The following is a 20028-nucleotide window of genomic DNA, read 5'->3' as shown; positions in this document are numbered from 1 at the left end:
TCTCCATGACTCTTGGGCGTATGCAGCGACAGCAGATCAAGGAGCTGTGCACTAGCTACGTGCCTATGTTCTCAGCCACCCCAGGACTGACTGAATGGGCATACCACTCCATTGACACAGGTAATGCTCACCCAATTAAAGTCCAACCTTACCGGGTGTCTCCTCAAGCTAAAACTGCTATAGAACGGGAGATCCAGGATATGCTACAGATGGGGGTAATTCGCCTCTCTGGCAGTGCGTGGGCATCTCCAGTGGTTCTAGTTCCCAAACCAGATGGGGAGATACGTTTTTGCATGGACTACCATAAGCTAAATGCTGTAACTCGCCCAGACAACTATCCAATGCCACGCACAGATGAACTATCTGGGATGGGCCCAGTTCATCTCTGCCTTAGACTTAACCAAGGGGTACTGGCAGGTACCGCTAGATGAATCCGCCAAGGAAAGGTCAGCCTTCACCACACATGTCGGGCTGTATGAATTTAATGTATGAACCTTGACACAAGGTGAAGCTACTTTAAATATTATTTCAGTGAAGCAGGTCATTTTGGTGCACAAACATGAGCAGCAGGCATTTAAATCTAAATGCACATCTATAAACTTAACATATTAATAACTTAACAGTTTTCAATAAGAGATCAACATTTGCATTCATCATCCTACTTGTTATGTTCAGTACTCCATTTTTTAATGTTTCTTGGACAGGAGCCAGAGAGTCTGGGTCCCTAGTTAGTTCATCTATTACTTTCTCACCACAATAGATCTGGGTCTCAGCCAAGTAATGAACTAATATTGCATACAAAAACACAGAATGCCTGTTCTTGTCTTCTGATATTCCCCACTTCCCTAGCAAGGGGGGAAAACAGACTTTTGTTTTTAAATCCAGCATTTACTGTAGAAGAGGTAGTTTGTAACCCTTTTTTATGATCACTAACATTATGAGTAAGCAAATGCTTTTGTACCATCTTATTCTCCCAGTGGGCTAAATCATGACTTGGACTATTTGACTGAGCACGGGAGTAAGAATTCTCCCACTACACCCCTATATGTGCTACCTAGACCTACAGTAGGTGGGTGAGGAGTTGGGTGAGAAGGTACAGGGGAATGGGTGGAGCCTTGGTTCTAAAGCCACCTCCCCGTATTCACTAGCCAGTGCAGCTAAGAGGGCAACTGGGGTGTTGTCATTTACTGCTGATACAGGCCAGTAGCAAACTACTACCCCCTTGGAGGAAGTGCGGGAGGAAATTATGGTTCAGAAGAGTGTCTGTGAGTCACAATACCTCCTAGGACTATTCCTAGAATGGTGCAGCTATTGCACCAGCCCTCATTCAAGGCTACGCCTAAAGTCACAGATTAGCCCAAGAGGAATATTTCTGAGTGGGTGGTGAGAGGGGGGCTTGTAATGAAAGACGCTTACAAGTTAATAGAAAGCATTAATGCTGCACCCTCCATTTGCCCCATGTGTGTATTTTTCTGCTTGATTTGGACAAAAAGAGTGTCAATGCCTTAATTTCAGCTATTTCCGAAATTAGATACTCTTCAAGAAGGAAAGGGCACTGTGTTTGAGAGGGGTTGCTTTTTTTAAACTGTAGACATGTAATTAATGAAAGCCATTAAAGACACTTGTAAAAATGATTTCTATTATATATATGATGACTGACTAACCTATTATGGCTCTTCTTTGTCAGAGATTAATGGGAATTTCTTAAAGGATAAATAATTATTTAACAAGCTACAGGATATGTATGAGCTGGGAATACACTGCGTGATAGTAAAAAAAAAAAAAAGGGTTGTTGACTTCCTTGACTAATGAACCAAGGCTAACTTCAGTGGTAGCAAGGTGTCAAAACTAAGTAACCAGACAAGTTGATTTTTTTAACATGCTCCGATAGATAGATAGATAGATGTCCATAAGTTCAGTCCTCACATGGCTCTGCATCACCATTGACCAACTACTCCCTTCTGCACCCAGTCAGCTTTGGAGGGCCACAGACAGGATCAAGTCTATTGCCCTTCATCCTCCCTGCACCCTCTGCAAAGGCTGCAGGCAGCAGCCGAACTAGTGCTGTAGACTTCTGGCTCTCCTACTGTGCGTGGCCCCTTCATGGAGAAACTCCTTGCACCTCACACCCCCCTTTGTACACCCCAGCACAGTCTGGCTCAAAGGGTGATCATGCACCCCCTCTCCACAGCACTGTCCAAATAAGTCTAGGCTCCCCCAGCTATACGTGTCAACTACACCTCTCAATCTAGCTAAAAGGGAAAGTGTGAATACAGTGGGGCAAATGTTCAGCCTGGCTGGGTAGCAGCAGCCAGCACAGCTCCTGTTAATTTATCACAACCTCTCCCCAAATGACACAGGTAGAACATGCACCAATAATAACCCCTCTTGCACTGGCCCACAGAGTGGGGTCAGAGTGCCAAAGGGCCACACTGTGCCAGCTTAATGGCTGCTTTGGGAGTGGTGCAGCTCTGCAATGCACTCTGCACACAGCATCTTGCTAAATATCCCAATCAGGCCTTTAAAATATTGTTACCCCTGTACCAAGTGAAAGTAGATATCAAGTTAGGAGGAGAAATCTGTGACATAATGCCAGGGTACATGCTTAGTCATTGTCACTTGTTTATTTTACATGATAACCTCCAAAGCCAGCTCACCAACAAACGCCTCCTTTTGGAAATCTCAGCCCAACCAACAAAGCTTAGTTACCTTAATGTTTGCATCAGCTCCCACCTAAAGAAATTACATCACAAAAATAGCAATGCAAGATTTCTTCAGAGACTGAACAGCACCCACACACTAAGACTCTGTGTAAGACTCTGTGTAAGAGCGCCATTTGGTGACAGCTCCATAACAATACAGTCAGTTTGGATTCTTCCAACGTTTTCAGTGAATAATATCTCTGCGCCTAAGACAACCGGGATTTGTGAATGGGACAGTACATCCGGGGTATTTCAACTCCACCATGTTTAAGGGTAGTGTGCAGTTACCAGTGGAGCATTTCCAGGTTGGCATCAGAAGGAAGGGGGAGAAAGGGTGGCAAACTTTCAGCCCTCAACACATTTCAGTAGAAAGGGATACAGGCCTATTGGCCAGCTTGACTGAAAGAAGTCGTGGAGAGGAATGGAGCAGCATCCCTAAAAAGACAAGAGGAGTAGGTTAACCATCAACTTCCTGAAGATAACAGAGTAGATGAACAGCCACTAGGTCACCTAGAAGACAGTGTAAATGAAATGGCGACGGGGGCGGAGGGGAAGAGGTGTGTGTTTGTGTGTGTGTGCGTATGTGCACATGTGTAGGTGGGGCCTGGTCTTCTCTAGAAAATTAGGTTGGTTTAACTATGTCAGTCAGAGGTGTGAAAAATCAACCACCACCCCCAGCGGTGTAATTAAGCCACTAAGTCAATGGAAGAATTCTTCTGTTGACCTAGCTACCACTCCTGGGGAGATGGATTAACTACGCTGAGGGAACAATACTTCCTATCCTCCTAGGTAATGTTTACACTAAAGCACTACTGTGACAGAGCTGTGCTGTTGTAGCGTTTTAAGTGAAGACAAACCGTGTGTGTAGGAGAGAGGTGTGGGGAGTTAACAGGAAGGGTATGGCCTCACTTCTTACATTCTGGGAATGAGGTCTGGAAATGGGTGATGGTCCAAATTGAATGGTTATTTTAATCAGAACCAGTTCACTTGTGCTCACTGTGTACACTTTATCACCCTGTCACTGTGTACCTTCTTTTGGCATCACACGTGACAGTGACAAACTCGCTAACACCAACATACACACAGAAATATTTCCCTGTCTCCAGATGGAACAATCCTCCCTATTTCCAAACTTATCCTCCCGCAACATTGCTACAAATGAAGTTAGTGTGCGGTGATTAGAAACTATTGAACAGTTTGCTACCAAATTATTTAAATACACATTAATTTGCCCCATTTCTAGAGCAACCTTCTTCTTTCTTTCTTGTTTTAATATTTTCAAGGAACACAAAGAAGTTAATATCTTTTTTGCCATGTACCTGCCTGGAGCCACAGGAATAAAGGCATCCTCTCAATTGACTTCTCTGATGTAAAGAATCTGAAGTGCACAACAACATGGCAGTGCAGTCAGGAGACTCACTGGGGAATGGAGTAAGAAGATTTATTTTATTTTTAAAATTTGAAAGATTTCAAAAAAGCATTCAACTGGATTTCTCACTAAGAGGATGAGTGAAGAGGATCCTTTGTAAGTAAGCTGGGAGGCCAAAGTCTTTTATCCATTGTTACACAGGTTTTCCCCCGGGGCAGAGTCAGCAAGGCCTGCAAGCACTGGAAGCTTAACAAGGCTAGTCACTGGGTGGGCTTTTCTGCCAGTTGCCTAAGCCTGATGTAGAAGCAGTGAGACTAGACCTTGCCCAGTGCTGGATCCCAACCACTGAAAATAATTATTTTGGGTGACTAACAGCCATAATCTGAACTGGTGAATTATACACACACACACACACATACACACACACTCCAGAGCCACCCTTACATCTGTTTCCTTAACAACCCAGAAACAAAATAATTCCATGGAAGATTAGTAGTGGATCTGCACTTGGATTAATCACCATGCAAAAGTATCTGCCAAGACCCCTTTTTCTGTTGGCTTTTTTAAAAATTGTTTCTACAAAACATAGTTGATACCTGCCACTGTGATTTTCACATGTTTGTGCCAGTGTGGGCCAGCTAGCCACTGATGTAATCATCCCTTCAGGATAGACAACTTCAAAAGGAGGAAGTGAATAGATTCAACAGGATTTTTTCACCTTTGGTACACAGTTTTTATACTATACTATAAAAACCCCTGATATAACATGAAAAGTAAACTAATTTTAGGAAATTTTGATTATATTGAGAAAATTGTTCATCCTGAATTTCTCACCCCATATTTGTCAAACATCAGAAGACAACCAACACAGACATATGGAAAAACACTGAACAGCACTATCATTCTATAAACATCATGGCCCCAGTTGTACAAAAATTGGTGGTTTGGTGTCAAAAAGGGTTGAATGAATTTGTTTTGATTTTGGCTCATGAGCTGCTCAAACTCACTATGATTTTCCCCTGTGTTTTGCTGTTTGGCTGAAAATATAAAACTGTGCATGATTTTTGGGACAAAAGTCCCTCCCTAGTATCTACAGGAGAAGCAGCAGGTGACAGGTCAAAGGACAATAAAAAAAATAAAATAAAAAAATAAAAAAAAACTCTTTTTGTGCTTGCACAACCCTTGCTCCAGTTTGTGAATCTTGGATGTGTTTCACATTGATGACAAAACAATGCAGGTATGGGGCAGTTACAATGCAGCTGTATTCTTGTCATGTACCCTGTAATTACCCTTCAAGGGAAACCAAAACTGCCACCAGTGAACCAAATCTATTGGATCCCAATGACTGTGGACGTGGACAAGGAAATGCCATAAATGTTGGCTCTTCTCTCGAAGTACTACAGTTGAATATCAAGAGCCCATCAGCCACAGAGCCTCTGTTCTCAAAAACATTGCCTCCTGACACAACACGAATGTCATCTGCCTTCAGAAAACTCATGTGAAGTCCCTTATTGCCTGTCATTTCATAATCTCTGGTTTCAACCTCATAGACTGCAGTTTGCATGAAAAACGTGGTTGGATCACTCATGTAAGATCAAATTGAGGAGATGTGCAGAGTTTACCATCTACATCTGACTACGGCGACACCATGAGGATTGGTCACTTTGAAGCTGCTAATGTCTACGGGCCCCCTAACCAATGATGGCCTGTTCCTGCTCTACCATCACCCCAGCATCCTGCCATCTACGCCAGAGACTTTAATAGAAACCATATCATCTGGGCTATAGAGAATCTGATCAAAGTGGGTTAGGCCTAGCAGATTGGGTTGCCTTCAATGAATTACACCTTCTTCATGACCCTAAGCAAGCAGCTAGTTTTCACTCTACCCAATGGATCTGGGGTTAGTCCCCTGGCCTCAGCTGGATTATTTCTGTTGGAGACCTCCCTCCCAGCAGTCATCTGCAGGGTCCTTGGAAATTTCCACCACAATCAGCATCACCTCATCCTCATCCAAATAGGGGCTATCACACCTATCATGACCTCTAGCCCAAGGCTACATTGGAACTACAGAAAGGCAACTGGAAATTACACGAAGCCCATTGGCCAATATACAGTCTGTACTCCATATAACATCTCAATAGATTAATGTACATTAAAGCTAATGTACTCAATGCTTTTTTTGCCTCTGTCTTCACGAACAAGGTCAGCTCCCAGACTACTGCACTGGGCAGCACAGCATGGGAAGGAGTTGACAAGCCCTCTGTGGAGAAAGAAGTAGTTGGGGACTATTTAGAAAAGCTGGATGAGCACAAGTCCATGGGGCCAGATGCGCTGCATCCGAGAGTGCTAAAGGAGTTGCAGAGCCATTGGCCATTATCTTTGAAAACTCATGGTGAGCAGGGGAAGTCCCGGACAACTGGAAAAAGGTTAATGTAGTGCCCATCTTTAAAAAAGGGAAGAAGGAGGAAATACAGGCCTGGGGAAATACAGGCCAGTCAGCCTTACCTCAGTCCCTGGAAAAATCATGGAGCAGGTCCTCAAGGAATCAATTCTGAAGCACTTAGAGGAGAGGAAAGTGATCAGGAAAAGTCAGCATGGATTCGCCAAGGGCAAGTCATGCCTGACTAATCTAATTGCCTTCTATGATGAGATAACTGGCTCTGTGGATGAGCGGAAAGCAGTGGACATGTTATTCCTTGACTTTAACAAAGCTTTTAATACAGTTTCCCACAGTATTCTTGCCAGCAAGTTAAAGAAGTATGGGCTGGATGAATGGACTATAAGGTGGATAGAAAGCTCAGGCTCAACAGGGAGTGATGAATGGCTCCATGTCTAGTTGGCAGCCGGTATCAAGCGGAGTACCCCACGGGTCGGTTCTGGGGCTGGTTTTGTTAAATATCTTCATTAATGATCTGGAGGATGGTGTGGATTGCACCCTCAGCAAGTTTGCAGATGACACTAAACTGGGAGGAGTGGTAAATAAGCTGGAGGGTAGGGATAGGATACAGAGGGACCTAGACAAATTGGAGGATTGGGCCAAAAGAAATCTGGTGAGGTTCAACAAAGATAAGTGCAGAGTCCTGCACTTAGGACAGAAGAATCCCATGCACTGCTACAGGCTAGGGACCGAGTGGCTAGGCAGCAGTTCTGCAGAAAAGGACCTATGGGTTACAGTGGACGAGAAGCTGGATATGAGTCAACAGTGTGCCCTTGTTGCCAAGAAGGCTAACGGCATTTTGGGCTGTATAAGTAGGAGCATTGCCAGCAGATTGAGGGACGTGATTGTTCCCGTCTATTCGACATTGGTGAGGCCTCATCTGGAGTACTGTGTCCAGTTTTGGGCCCCACACTACAAGAAGGATGTGGAAACATTGGAAAGCGTCCAGCGGAGGGCAACAAAGATGATTAGGGGACTGGAGCATATGACTTATGAGGAGAGCCTGAGGGAACTGGGATTATTTAGTCTGCAGAAGAGTAGAATGAGGGGGGATTTGATAGTTGCTTTCAACTATCTGAAAGGGGGTTCCAAATAGGATGGATCTAGACTGTTCTCAGTGGAAGCAGATGACAGAACAAGGAGTAATGGTCTCAAGTTGCAGTGGGGGAGGTTTAGGCTGGATATTAGGAAAAACTTGTTCACTAGGAGGGTGGTGAAGCACTGGAATGCCATTACCTAAGGAGGTGGTGAAACCTCCTTCCTTAGAGGTTTTTAAGGTCAGGCTTGACAAAGCCCTGGCTGGGAGAATTTAGTTGGGGATTGGTCCTGCTTTGGAGCAGGGGATTGGACTAGATGCCCTCCTGAGGTCCCTTCCAACCCTGATATTCTATGATTCTATTATTCTATGATTAAACATATTCAAGGTTTACACAAAGCAATCTTTAAAACCACCTCCAAGTCCATCCGATATGTCTGCCAAAAAGCCTTTGTACCATATCTGGGCGAGGAATCTGCAGACCTCTTTAAACAGAACAAAAATCCATCGATCCAGAAATACCAGCCACCTCCTAGAGAGCCTGAATGTAGCCCAAATAGCAGGCTGGGAGAAAAGCAATTTCAGAAATGGACATGTCAATATCTAGCAGGAAAACATGTACACTCATTAGGATATTTGGTGCAGCACAAAATCCACCAGATACATGGCAACAGAAAGTCTCTCCAGTTTTGTGGCACAGCTGACCAACATTGCTAACGCGATAAATAAATAAATTAATAAATAAATCATCAAGATTCAATCAAAAATAAATGGCATCAATGCAAACAATCTCTATTGTCTAACCAATATGAAAACTTCCTACCATTCCCTAAGAAATAGAAAAACAACAGTGAAAACAGGAAAAGCTTGTGGCCATGAGAATTTATTGCCAGTACTACTACAACATCTTGGGAAGAAAAGCCAGTGCCGGTTGCCTATCTTCATGCTCCACACCATACAGGAGAACAAGATACATAAGATAGGGTGAAGAGCTAAGGTAATAGCTTTATCAATGCCAGGTAAAGACAATTCTTTAGCAACCAGCTATTGCCCAGTATCACTCCTGAGTTGTAACTACACACTCCTGGAGTGGATGATCTTCCAAAGGACTATGCCCATGACAGAACATCTTTTGAGTGATGATCTGGAAGGTTTCTGAGAAAATCAAAGCATCTGTGACCAAGTGCTAGCACTTACTATGTACACTGAGAATGGATTTCAAAGGAAGAACAAAACTGGAGCTGGCTTTTTTGACCTTGCAGCAGCCTATGACACCATCCGGCACACTGGTCTGCTGTACAAGATGTCAGGCGTTCTTCCTTGATGAGTTGTCATGGTAACTGAGATGATGCTAATGGGTAGATGTTCTCAGGTATCTCTGGGCCACAAAAACAGCACTTGGAAATTCCACAAAAACAGACTCCGGCAAAGTGTGGTACTGGTACTAACTTTATTTAACGTGGTCACCAATGACCCGCCAAACACCATCTCCAGGCAGTACAGGTTTGATGATAATATTTGCTTGGCTGAAGGGACCATGGCTTTCAAAAGATTGATGAGAACCTGAATTGTTATCAGGTGACTATTGCAAGAAATGGAGACTGAAACTAAGTACAGTGCACATCAAAGACTGTGTCAACATATTTCCCCTTATACCATGCTCCAATAATTTAGTTCTTTCAGTATGGCCACAGAGAAAGTTAAACCACTTGAAGTGGGAAGAAGGCTGTAATCATAAGTAGCGATAAAGGCATTAAAAGCACTTTAATTCCCATTTACTTTGTGAGGGCGCCTTAGTTTTGTAAAACTATAAACTTTAGAATATTGATTCAAACACAACTGAACAAGTGTAACTAAGTAATTAAGAACACCATTCCCCACCTCCCACAAAACCGGCAGAATCCTAAGGTGGCATAAACATTATAAATAAAGGCCCATTCCTGCAACTCTTTCTTACCTCAATAGATCCATTGACTTGCAGGATCCAAGACCTGCATTTAAAAGAATATTTGAATCAGTCTTTCTGGTCATTGGCACACGGAACATCTTTTTCATTGGATGTATGTACAGTGCTTAGCACAATGGGTGCCAACTCGGAACCTGTAAATTACAACTGTAATACAAATAAATACACGGTATTGTCATTTGCTTACTTACCACAACCTAATGTCTGAGTTCTGTGTATTCACTATGAGACACAGCCATAAAATGCCATAGCTTAGGGACCAAAATGTGTCTCTTCTTTGTGTGTTAATTATGTAATGGCAGCAGCCACTTCCTAAACAAGGCTGCTGATGAGTTTCTATTATAAGCTTGATTCTCCCCTGCCCACTTCCACAAAAAAGTCCCTTTAGCTTAAAATCTGGTAGGTTTGATCTGGGGCCAAGGAAGAGTTTTTTCTAACAAAAAAGAAACAAGATTTTTGAATTATGACACCCTAAAAGTACAGCTGGTTAACACAGTTTCTGCCCTGACTTACATCCACACACAATCTCATTGAAGTCAATAGTAATGCATGGCTATAGATTAGGACAGTAAATCACCCTATAAACACCCTCGCATACATGTCCTTCTCTGCTCAAGCCATTTTCCACTGATTCTAGCCTTGCCCTCTCTTGTGGTGTAGGTGGAAAATCTGAGAGAAAGGAATCAAAGCACTTAGGAAAATCATATTTTAATGTTTATGCTATAGGTGTTGTATAATAGGAATAATCTCTATTGCTTTGTAGTATACTTACAAACAAATAGCTTTTGAGATTGCTAAAACACTTTAGTTTCACTTTGGCTCTTAATCTAACTCAGCAGCTGTTTATTGCATTTAAACTATAAAGCAATAGACATTATCCTTTAACTAACTGTCTTATTAATATAGGTAGTTACACAGCTATTTCATAGTTAGTCTTAAATAACTGCTTTTAATTATTTTATTAACATAAATAACCATCTCAATACATTTCAATTAAATGCATATGTGAGAAACTTAATTTAAAGCATTACACAAAATTGCATCTGTTTACTAATGTTTAAATTAATGTCATTGCATAATTCAATTAAAATGCAACCTTAAATTATTTGTTTTGTTTTCTTTTTGGTCGCCAGGGGACACCTAAGACTTTTAAATTATTTGAGTACAATTTTTCATGTCTGCCTTCTGGAGTTTAGAAAATTCTGTTTTTGTAGCAATATTACATGGGGGAAGGGCTTTTTTTTTTTTTAATTGTAAGACTCCCAATGGAATATCCCCATTTGTGCTTCTGCTCATTCATAATCACAAAAACTGATGACACTGGGCCACCTCATTTCCTCTAGCTCTGCCCACCATGTGAAAATGGAGTTCAGGTATCTTTGCAGTTCTGCCTCCTTTACATGTTATGTAGCTTTCTCTGATGGACCAGTTCATGCTGGCAAGAGTCAGGGGAAGGGAGAGGCAGAAGTTACCCAGAATATTCATATTGTATTAGCTTTCCCAGGGGCCACTGGGAGCAGGAGAAAGCCATTGGTAGAATGGCTTCAGTAGAAACACACGACCAAAGAGCATAGGGGAAAGATACTACATAGCCCTCTTGTGCATGGGCCTGGCCTCTCATGGATCGCCAGCGTCTGCCAGATCTGTTGGTGGCTTTTCTGCAGGTGGTGGTGGCTGGCAGGACCACATGGGGCAAGGCCCATGGGAGTTCCATGTGGAGTTAAATGCTAAATTCCCCTCCAATGGTTTTTCTCCCAGTACTGGACAATCTGCCCCCAAGACTCACTATTATGTTTGTTCAAAATATAGTCATTTGAATAGTCAGCCCCCAACCCCCATGAAAGTGGCCCCCAACTAGATAGATAGATACACTTATCTTTTGATTGTTTAACTCCCACAGCCTGCCCCTGATATGTGTGTTAGAATTCATTTTGACAACCTTTTTGCCTCCTCCCAAACCTCCACATTCTAATTAATTCTGTGTCCCTCCAAAAATTGCCCAACCCCCAGCCCAGGAACTAATTATGCATCCTCTAGACCCGACATTAACTTTGCCCCACAGCTACTGTCAAGGTTCCTCCCCCACTCTGAACTCTAGGGTACAGATGTGGGGACCTGCATGAAAAAACCTCCTAAGCTTATCTTTACCAGCTTAGGTCAAAACTTCCCCAAGGTACAAAATATTACACCCGTTATCCTTGGAATGGCCGCTACCACCACCAAACAATTACTGGTTACTGGGGAAGAGCTGTTTGGACGCGTCTGTCCCCCCAAAATACTTCCCAAAACCTTGCACCCCACTTCCTGGACAAGGTTTGGTAAAAAGCCTCACCAATTTGCCTAGGTGACTACAGACCCAGACCCTTGGATCTTAAGAACAATGAACAATCCTCCCAACACTTGCACCCCCCCTTTCCTGGGAAATGTTGGATAAAAAGCCTCACCAATTTGCATAGGTGACCACAGACCCAAACCCTTGGATCTGAGAACAATGAAAAAGCATTCAGTTTTTACAAGAAGACTTTTAATAAAAAATAGAAGTAAATAGAAATAAAGAAATCCCCCCTGTAAAATCAGGATGGTAGATATCTTACAGGGTAATTAGATTCAAAAACATAGAGAACCCCTCTAGGCAAAACCTTAAGTTACAAAAAAGATACACAGACAGAAACAGTTATTCTATTCAGCACAATGCTTTTCTCAGCCATTTAAAGAAATCATAATCTAACACATACCTAGCTAGATTACTTACTAAAAGTTCTAAGACTCCATTCCTGTTCTGTCCCTGGCAAGAAGCACACAGCCAGACCCTTTGTTCCTCTCCCTCCTCCCAGCTTTTGAAAGTATCTTGTCTCCTCATTGGTCATTTTGGTCAGGTGCCAGCGAGGTTACCTTTAGCTTCTTAACCCTTTACAGGTGAGAGGAGCTTTCCCCTGGCCAGGAGGGATTTCAAAGGGGTTTACCCTTCCCTTTATATTTATGACAGCTACACATAGGTCCTGTGCTCCAGATCTCACCTCTGATCCTCCTGCAGCTCCAAGGGTTCTTCCACCCGCATCTCCATGCCTGGGAACCTGCTGCAGCAGGATCCTCTTCTTTCCCTTTTCATACCTGGAACTGCATGGCAGAGAGGAGCCAACCCATTTTTCATTGAAAGGGAGGTTAGGAGCCCCAAGCTGCTGGTCTCTTACTGCTCCCTTTACCCAAAACTCCTCTTGGCTCCTGAAGGGAGGGCAAGGGCTCTGTCTGCCTCCTGCAGCAGCCATGTTCACAGTCCTTCCCCGGGAGGCTCTTCTCACCAAAGAAAGGCTGAAAATCCAGTGAGGGTTACAGCTTCTAGTCATCACAAGCAGGGTCTAGAACTACACTACTCTTGATTAGATTCATTGGCAATTCTGTATATTTGTGTCTGCATATGACTGAAAGGAAGCTGTTGGGAGAGAGGGAACCAGCAGGATAGCTGTGGTGGGCTTGGCCAGAAGCTCCCCAAGGGAATAGCACTGCCCCTGCACTGCCCGGTTGTGGCCCAGTTACCGGCCCAGAGGCCTGGGTCACCCCAGGCATGCACCATTAAAGATTAGCTACAGAGCAGCAGTCATGGCCCTTCTCCCGTTCTGCAGCTCATGAATAAGATTTTAAAAAGTGACCATTGCACAGATTGGCACAATCCAGCTCCCTCTCTGAACGAAGATCTGACCACCATGTCTGGCACTTTCACATCCTCTCCCCTGGAGACCTAACTGTGGGAGAGGAGGTGAAGCAAAATCCACCGTCTTGTGCCATCCCAGCTTTGTTACCCTGGGAGAGTAAGGAATGAGAACACTTGATGGTGTCCTGCCATCCAACAGGGGTTTTGGGAGAAGGAAAGTGATTCCCTGCATTGCTTGTTTGCCATGGACAGGAGAAGAGAGAGGGTAGGTTCTGGTGTTACAAAGCAAGGGAGGAAGATGTCAGGGGGAAGGAATTGGAGTGAGAGTCGTGAGTCATACGTGGGAGAAGATGGGAAAGATGTGTGGGAAGATGCTCCAAGCGCACTACTGCAAACCAGTTTTGTCTGCAGCCTCCACTACTTTGCCGAACTCCCTATAAACCTGGCAGGGTCCTAGTTCTATAGCTTGTACTGGTCTAGCAAATATTAGCTGCTTCTCTCTTGAAGATACAATAATGTCAAATTGTCTCAGAAGTAATTGGGACACACGGGAAAGTATTTTTAGGCTGGATTCAGTATAATATATAGCCAGATTCCCCTGAGGGCCCTGGTGTGAGTCAAAGTGGCAGTAATGTTCCAGAGGTACAGAAAGTGGGACACATTCTGCACTCAGAAGGTAGCTGAAAATCCAAGAAGGTGCAAGGATGTAACTAAAGGCAGAATTTGGCTCACTGATTCCAGCCACCAGATGTTGAATTGTGCTAAGTGGTTAAGTGGTTCTATAGTTAGAAGATACAACATCCCCAAATATAAACCTCTTCCAATGCATTAAGGGAATTCCCTTTCATCATACATACACTCTGCATACAGCTAGAGATCTCTAAAGATAAAGTATGCAAAGATGCTTGGAAGGTAGTAGGAGAAAAGATGAAAATCATGATTTATTTACTTCACTACCCTAACCCAAATGTAACAGGTGACATCAAGTTCATCCACATTCCTTGGGATAACAAAGGACTCAGATAAAAAGGTTGTTGGTGCTGAGATCCAGAAGATGTTATAAGCTCTCCCGAGAAAAGAGTTCAGAGTTCACAAAGTCTGCAGGACAAACACTTAGGGAATCCAGCACATTGCGTTTTTTCAGAAAACTTTATAAACTAAAATCACATTTTGAGTGGAAAACATATTCAACCTTCAGATAACAGAGAGTTATCAGTGCTTGAATAATTGAAGTTCTTCTGTATATTTGCCTACATTGTAGCCTACCTTTGAACCTTACCCATGCATCTTTATGTTTTTTTGACATTTATGCAGCCTGAAATCCTGAAAGCTCTGCGTTTAGACAACTAAATTATTGCTTGTCAATTTAGCCTTGAATGAAAGACAGGTGTTTTGTTTAAGAGTCACACTCCTTTCAGATTCCTCTCTGCCCAAACTCAAATTCTTCAGCTAAAGAATTAAAGAATTATTGAAAATGAAATAATCTGCCAGCCCGCAAAGCCATTTAAATGCTTTGAACGTATATTGGTAAAACGGAAACTAATCATACAGGATCTTCACAGTTGAGTCTTAGCTCTTTGGTGTGAGACTGGTGGAACTCCCCTAACTCTTAATATTCTTTAGGGCATGGTAGTGAAATAGACCATTAAACAGACTCCTGTTGGCTGTTGCACATCAAACTCTGCTCAGTGTAAATGCAGCTCTCTGAATGTTCCAGTCTGTTCCTTCAGCGGACAGGATGGCAACACACCCCAGAAGCCAACTCAGCATCCAAACTGAAAACCTCAAAAAACGTCATTTCCAGACCCTGAGGGGAGATGGGGGGCGGGGTGAGTCTGTAGTGCACCCTGTGACTACAAAGCTACCAGCAGCATTAACACCAAACTTCAAAGAGGGATTTTCCTCCTTCTTTATATTTTTACACTTAATTTGAAGTGAGCAGTCGTGATTGGCAAGGATCAGTGAGTGGGCACCTAAGCACTGGGGGATACATCCTATCATAGGTGCTGGAACTGGGGGTGCGGGTGGTGCTGCAGCACTCCCCTGACTTGAAGTGGTTTCCATTATATGCAGGGTGTACAGTTTGTTTCAATGGCTCTCAACACCCCCACCATACAAATTGTTCCAGCATGCTTGCATTCTATTGGTGCCAATGCAGGAGGGTAAGGAAAGAAACGAGAGCAAGGAGGGCAAAGTGAACATTCAAACAGCAGTGTGCACTAGCTGGGATCCAGCGTGAGTTTGACAACAGATATGCACTGCTAAAGCAATGGGAAGTGAACCGTAGATCTGGGAACGTGATCCGAGGGGAATGGTTGGCCTAAAATCCAGCAAGTCCTTATGATGATACTCTCTGCAAGCATACGATGACTCTCTCAGTCTGGGACAAATAATTCAAGAAGACAGCAACAAAAAGCAGCACCTTCAGCGCACTCATCTGACCCAGTGTGTGGCTCTTCTGCCCGGTGACTCAGGATTTCTATTTCGCTGGATGTGTCTAGCTATGTATCTGGGTACACCTTGCTGCCTGCTGTGTCTGGCTTTCTGGCATACTGCCAGGATATGAACCTTAATTCCTCTGCTTATACCATTAAGCAAGTGTGTGCAAGCCAACAAATACAAGCTTCATCACAGTGACCTGCCAGTGACCTCAGCTCCAACCTGGAGAGATCACCTTTCCTAGACGAGGTTAAGGGACTCACTTAATTTATAACCTTAAGCTGGATTTGAACTGCCTTTTCAGAGGAGAAAAGCCAGTGTTTTTTTATCCACTAAGCCACATGGCTCCTGTTTCATGATTGGTACTTATGACATCACAGAATTGGCAAACCACTGAGATATTAACTGTATGCTCTATTTTCTGCCCTAAATTATGGGCAGCATGTCTGAATTTTAGTGGGGGGTGGTTTTGTTTTTTTTTGAGGGATTTGAATGAAAAGGGGGCTATACATATCTCTCTATGTTTGAACTGCAGGACTTCAATATTCCACCTCTAGTGTGTAACTGGAGCAGCTTGTCAGTTACCTGAGTAGGTATTAAGCATGTTGAAATTGAAGAAGAGACCAAGTGTGAAAATGAAGAAGAGACCAAGTGGGAGGAATAATTTGACAATACCTGCAGCAAGCTGTACATATTTCCCTCAATCCAAAATGGAACAGGTTTGTCAATGCACAAGACAGAGCAAGCCATGGTGTATTATTCATGGTTTGCAAAATGCCAACAGCATTCTCAGAGTTGTAAAACACATAGAGAAAGACACAGACCCTGCCCCTTGGAGGTTACAATCTACATAGGACTAAAGACAATGGTTACATGGTCAAACTGAACATTTAAGGCTTCAACTAACAGCATAAAGCCCTGATCCTGCAACGAGCACTGAGCTAGAGTAAAAGCAATGGGGCTCAGGCAGCAGCAGGGGTCCACTCTTATGGAGCTCATGGCAGGACTGGGACCTAAGCCTATATGTTTTATTTTATTTCTTTGAGTGTTCAGAAAAAACACTTCTCTTCGGCTCTAGGTGTTTGTATTAAACACCTCTTAAAATACACAGAAGAAATCTAAATACTGTATAACCAACCCAGCCGACCCCCAGCAGCCCCAATATAAACCAATCCAAAGGACAAGAAGAATCCCTCCAACTACTCAGCATCCTTCAGCCCACCATGTCACCAAAAAACCAGAGAAAACAGATGAGTCTTACAATGTGTCCCTGTGACCCTAAGAATCCCTAAATGCTCACTGCCGAAAGGTTCACTGTTCTGTAACAGCAACTCCTTTCAGGCCTAACAAACTCACTACAGCTAACAAATTGCTTTCATAGTATCTACCCAAAGAGTGTTGTGTGAGGTGTCCAATCAAAACATACGTCATGATGATGCTCCAAATCATAGTGTGATGTATGTACGGGTGATATTTAAGAAGTTGTATGTATGTACTGATAATATGTTTAGGCTTGACAACAGGTTTTGCCAGACAAAGGGATGTGTAATTACCTATCTGGAGTTTGTCTGGATGGCTAACTGATGGTAAGTGTCAGGGAGCTGACACACAGATTAGCACCAAGTCTCTCTTTTGCTGAGGCAGGGGAGTAACACTGTGACCCACAGCCCTGGACATCCTGAGAATGCGTCACAGCCCCAGTGTTCGGCAGTTGTGGGTTCTCTGAGACCAAAGGCAGATGGATGCTCAAGAGATAGGGAAAATGCCCTGCCACTGAGCAGCTCCACAGATCGCAGATGTGCTGGCATCCTACAGGTAGAAAGACAGTCATTCTTCCAGGCAGGTACCGAACCATGTAGGTCTTTGTAAATCATAGCCAACAGAAATGAACAGGCCATCAGAGCCTGTGACAGAGCACTAGTATGACATGCTCCTAGGAGAGAGGTTCTTCTTAACCAGAAGTCAGCACATTCTGCATTATCTTACCTTTCAGGGTAGTCATAAGCCACAGCCCCATGTAGAACACTTGGATACTGTCCAATCTTGAGGTAATAAAGTTGGGTTGATTGGAACGAGGGCTGCATCCAAAGAGAAAAAATAATCTCACCTTCCTCATCTTGTGTTAATGATAAAGCACACTTGGCCACAGCAAATACCTGCAAATTTTCTTCCCTGCCACTTCATCTGTAGTAAGTCAGCTGTGAAGCAGGGGGAAGGATATTTAGGGATGTTTGTGTTGTTGATAGAGGGAAAATGGTCTTAATAAAGTCTTACCAAAGTGGGCTACATCCTTAGCTGCAGCTGAGATACCCTTAGCATAACTGAGGTGGTAGTGGGGGGACAACAGTGACTTTGTCACATTTGTGAACCCCTCACCTAGGGGCCAGGTCTAATGTTCAAAATAACTTAGAGCATCTTAAGGGTGGTTCCAAGTTACATCCAGCTGTCTGCTGCCACATGGGGCCATTCTTGCAGCAAGGAACTGCTGGGATGCAGGGATGTTTTTGCCCTGCCCTCAGCATGAGCAGCTGGATGGCAGGGGTGATGTAGGAGCTGTTACAGCAGCTTTATTCCACCCAGAGATGTCCCTCCACATCAGAAGAATCCCCAGGTAGCCAGATCGTCCAGATTTATGATCTCTCTGCATTGGTGCAAAGAGGCTATAGTGTGGCAAAGAATCTGGCCCACAGATGTCTATCAGTTAAAGAAAACACTCCTCTGAATTCGGGTGTGGGGGATGGGGTGGGGGCAGCACTGAGACAGGACCACTGCCCATCCTGAAACTGAAGGAGGTAAAGATTGGACTGGGACATCTTACAGAGACAGGAAGCAAGAGATAGATGGTGGGGGCGGGGTGTGGTATGAAGGTTGTAGCAGCATAAGCTTGGAATGGCCACATTACTCACAGGTCACCATGGTTTACAGCTGACTTGCAGCAGATGACATGATAAGGAAGACAACTGCCTCTGGATTTCCAGGTAGCAGCTGTGGCCAAGTCTGCTTTTTCATCTATACTTTTGGCTTGGAATATGCATGTTGTCACTCAAAAATGGGCTAATTTTCACTGGGAAAAGAAACCATTTACATGTATCAGAGGAACAGCCGTGTTAGTCTGTATTCGCAAAAAGAAAAGGAGTACTTGTGGCACCTTAGAGACTAACCAATTTATTTGAGCATGAGCTTTCGTGAGCTACAGCTCACTTCATCAGATGTATACCGTGGAAAACACGGTAGCATTTTTAGTTAAGTTTTGAGTTTGTAAGGAACGAAAAAGCCCTCACAGTCTATATAGCTATATGTCTTTTTAGCAATATTCTGTATACCTCTGATATGTGTTAATATACTGTGCAGAAGAAAATCCTCTGTGGTACTCATCATTAGTACTCAGCCTAGATTGTAGTAAGGTAAAAGGACTAGGACCATCCTGTTGTGTATCTTATTCATGGCCATCATGCTAGAACATCGTCACAGTTCTCCAAGTCTCCAGATACCAGGAACACTTGTTTCTGATCTTGTCACATATCTTGGATTCACTAATATTATTATTTATTATCTGTATTGCAGTAGTGCCTGGGAGCTGCAGTCATGGTGTTAGGTGCTGTCATGTTAGGTGCTGAGCAAACTCAGAACAAAAAACATGGGCCCTGGCCCAATTACTTCCAATCTACTGCTTCTATCCCAGGCAACTTTTCAGAAGTGGTGTGCTGAGTCTTCATTTATTCACTCTAATTTTTAAGGTTTCGCGTCCCAGTCATACATTTTAACATTTTTAGAAGGTCTCTTTCTATAAGTCTATAATATATAACTAAACTATTGTTGTATGTAAAGTAAATAAGGTTTTTAAAATGTTGAAGAAGCTTCATTTCAAATTAAATTAAAATGCAGATCTTATCAGTTTAGTGATCCTTGCCCTTGCTTTTCCTTGCTGAGTTTTCCAATGTCTGGCATGTATCTGGATACTTTAAGTTGCACACAGGCTTCTGAGTGATCAGTTGTTAACCGGTTCCGAGAGGGACAGAGGACAGATTTCATGTGTGAAAGTACCTGTTCACACAGGTATGTGGATCCAAATGCTGAAAGCATTGCAAACGTAATTTTCTTCAAACAGTTACATTTCACTGGCAGGAATGTCCAGCAGGTCAGAATGGAGGCCCCATGATCTCTCTCGGTACATTCAAGTGCACTCTGCAGATCTCCGAACTTTGATGCCCACAATTCTGAGCTTTTTAACTGATTTCAAAATCTTCAACACCCATCCACTGAAATACAGACAAATCCAAGTCGCTTTCATTGAACTTTTCAGGTTTAATTAGAAAAGAAAGCATTGGGCCAAATCACTGGAACTCTTGAAAACTGTCAGAAAATTCTGATTCCAGTTCTTGCATGTACATTCTAATCTCAACGTCAAATGCAGCGCGCTGTTCCACGTG

General features: G+C 43.2%; 1 protein-coding gene across 39 annotated transcripts in view; it reads right to left on the bottom strand.

Moving 5' to 3' along the window:
- LOC125633483 (uncharacterized) overlaps positions 1 to 20028 on the bottom strand; it is a 786124-nt gene that overhangs the window by 58316 nt on the left and 707780 nt on the right. For 33 of the 39 annotated variants that reach the window (XR_012667812.1, XR_012667817.1, XR_012667830.1 and 30 more), the window contains one exon: positions 9502 to 9535. The exons of 5 other annotated variants lie outside the window; for them this stretch is intronic. The gene's annotated coding sequence lies outside the window, so the exon portion shown is untranslated. Of the gene's footprint in view, positions 1 to 9501; positions 9536 to 17584; positions 17677 to 20028 lie in introns of all 39 variants that reach the window. One more of the 39 variants, XR_007355624.2, reaches the window with a different exon arrangement.

This window comes from Caretta caretta, chromosome 3 (assembly GCF_965140235.1).
Source record: "Caretta caretta isolate rCarCar2 chromosome 3, rCarCar1.hap1, whole genome shotgun sequence".
NCBI lineage: Eukaryota > Metazoa > Chordata > Testudines > Cheloniidae > Caretta > Caretta caretta.
This window is presented reverse-complemented; position numbering and strand designations above follow the sequence as displayed.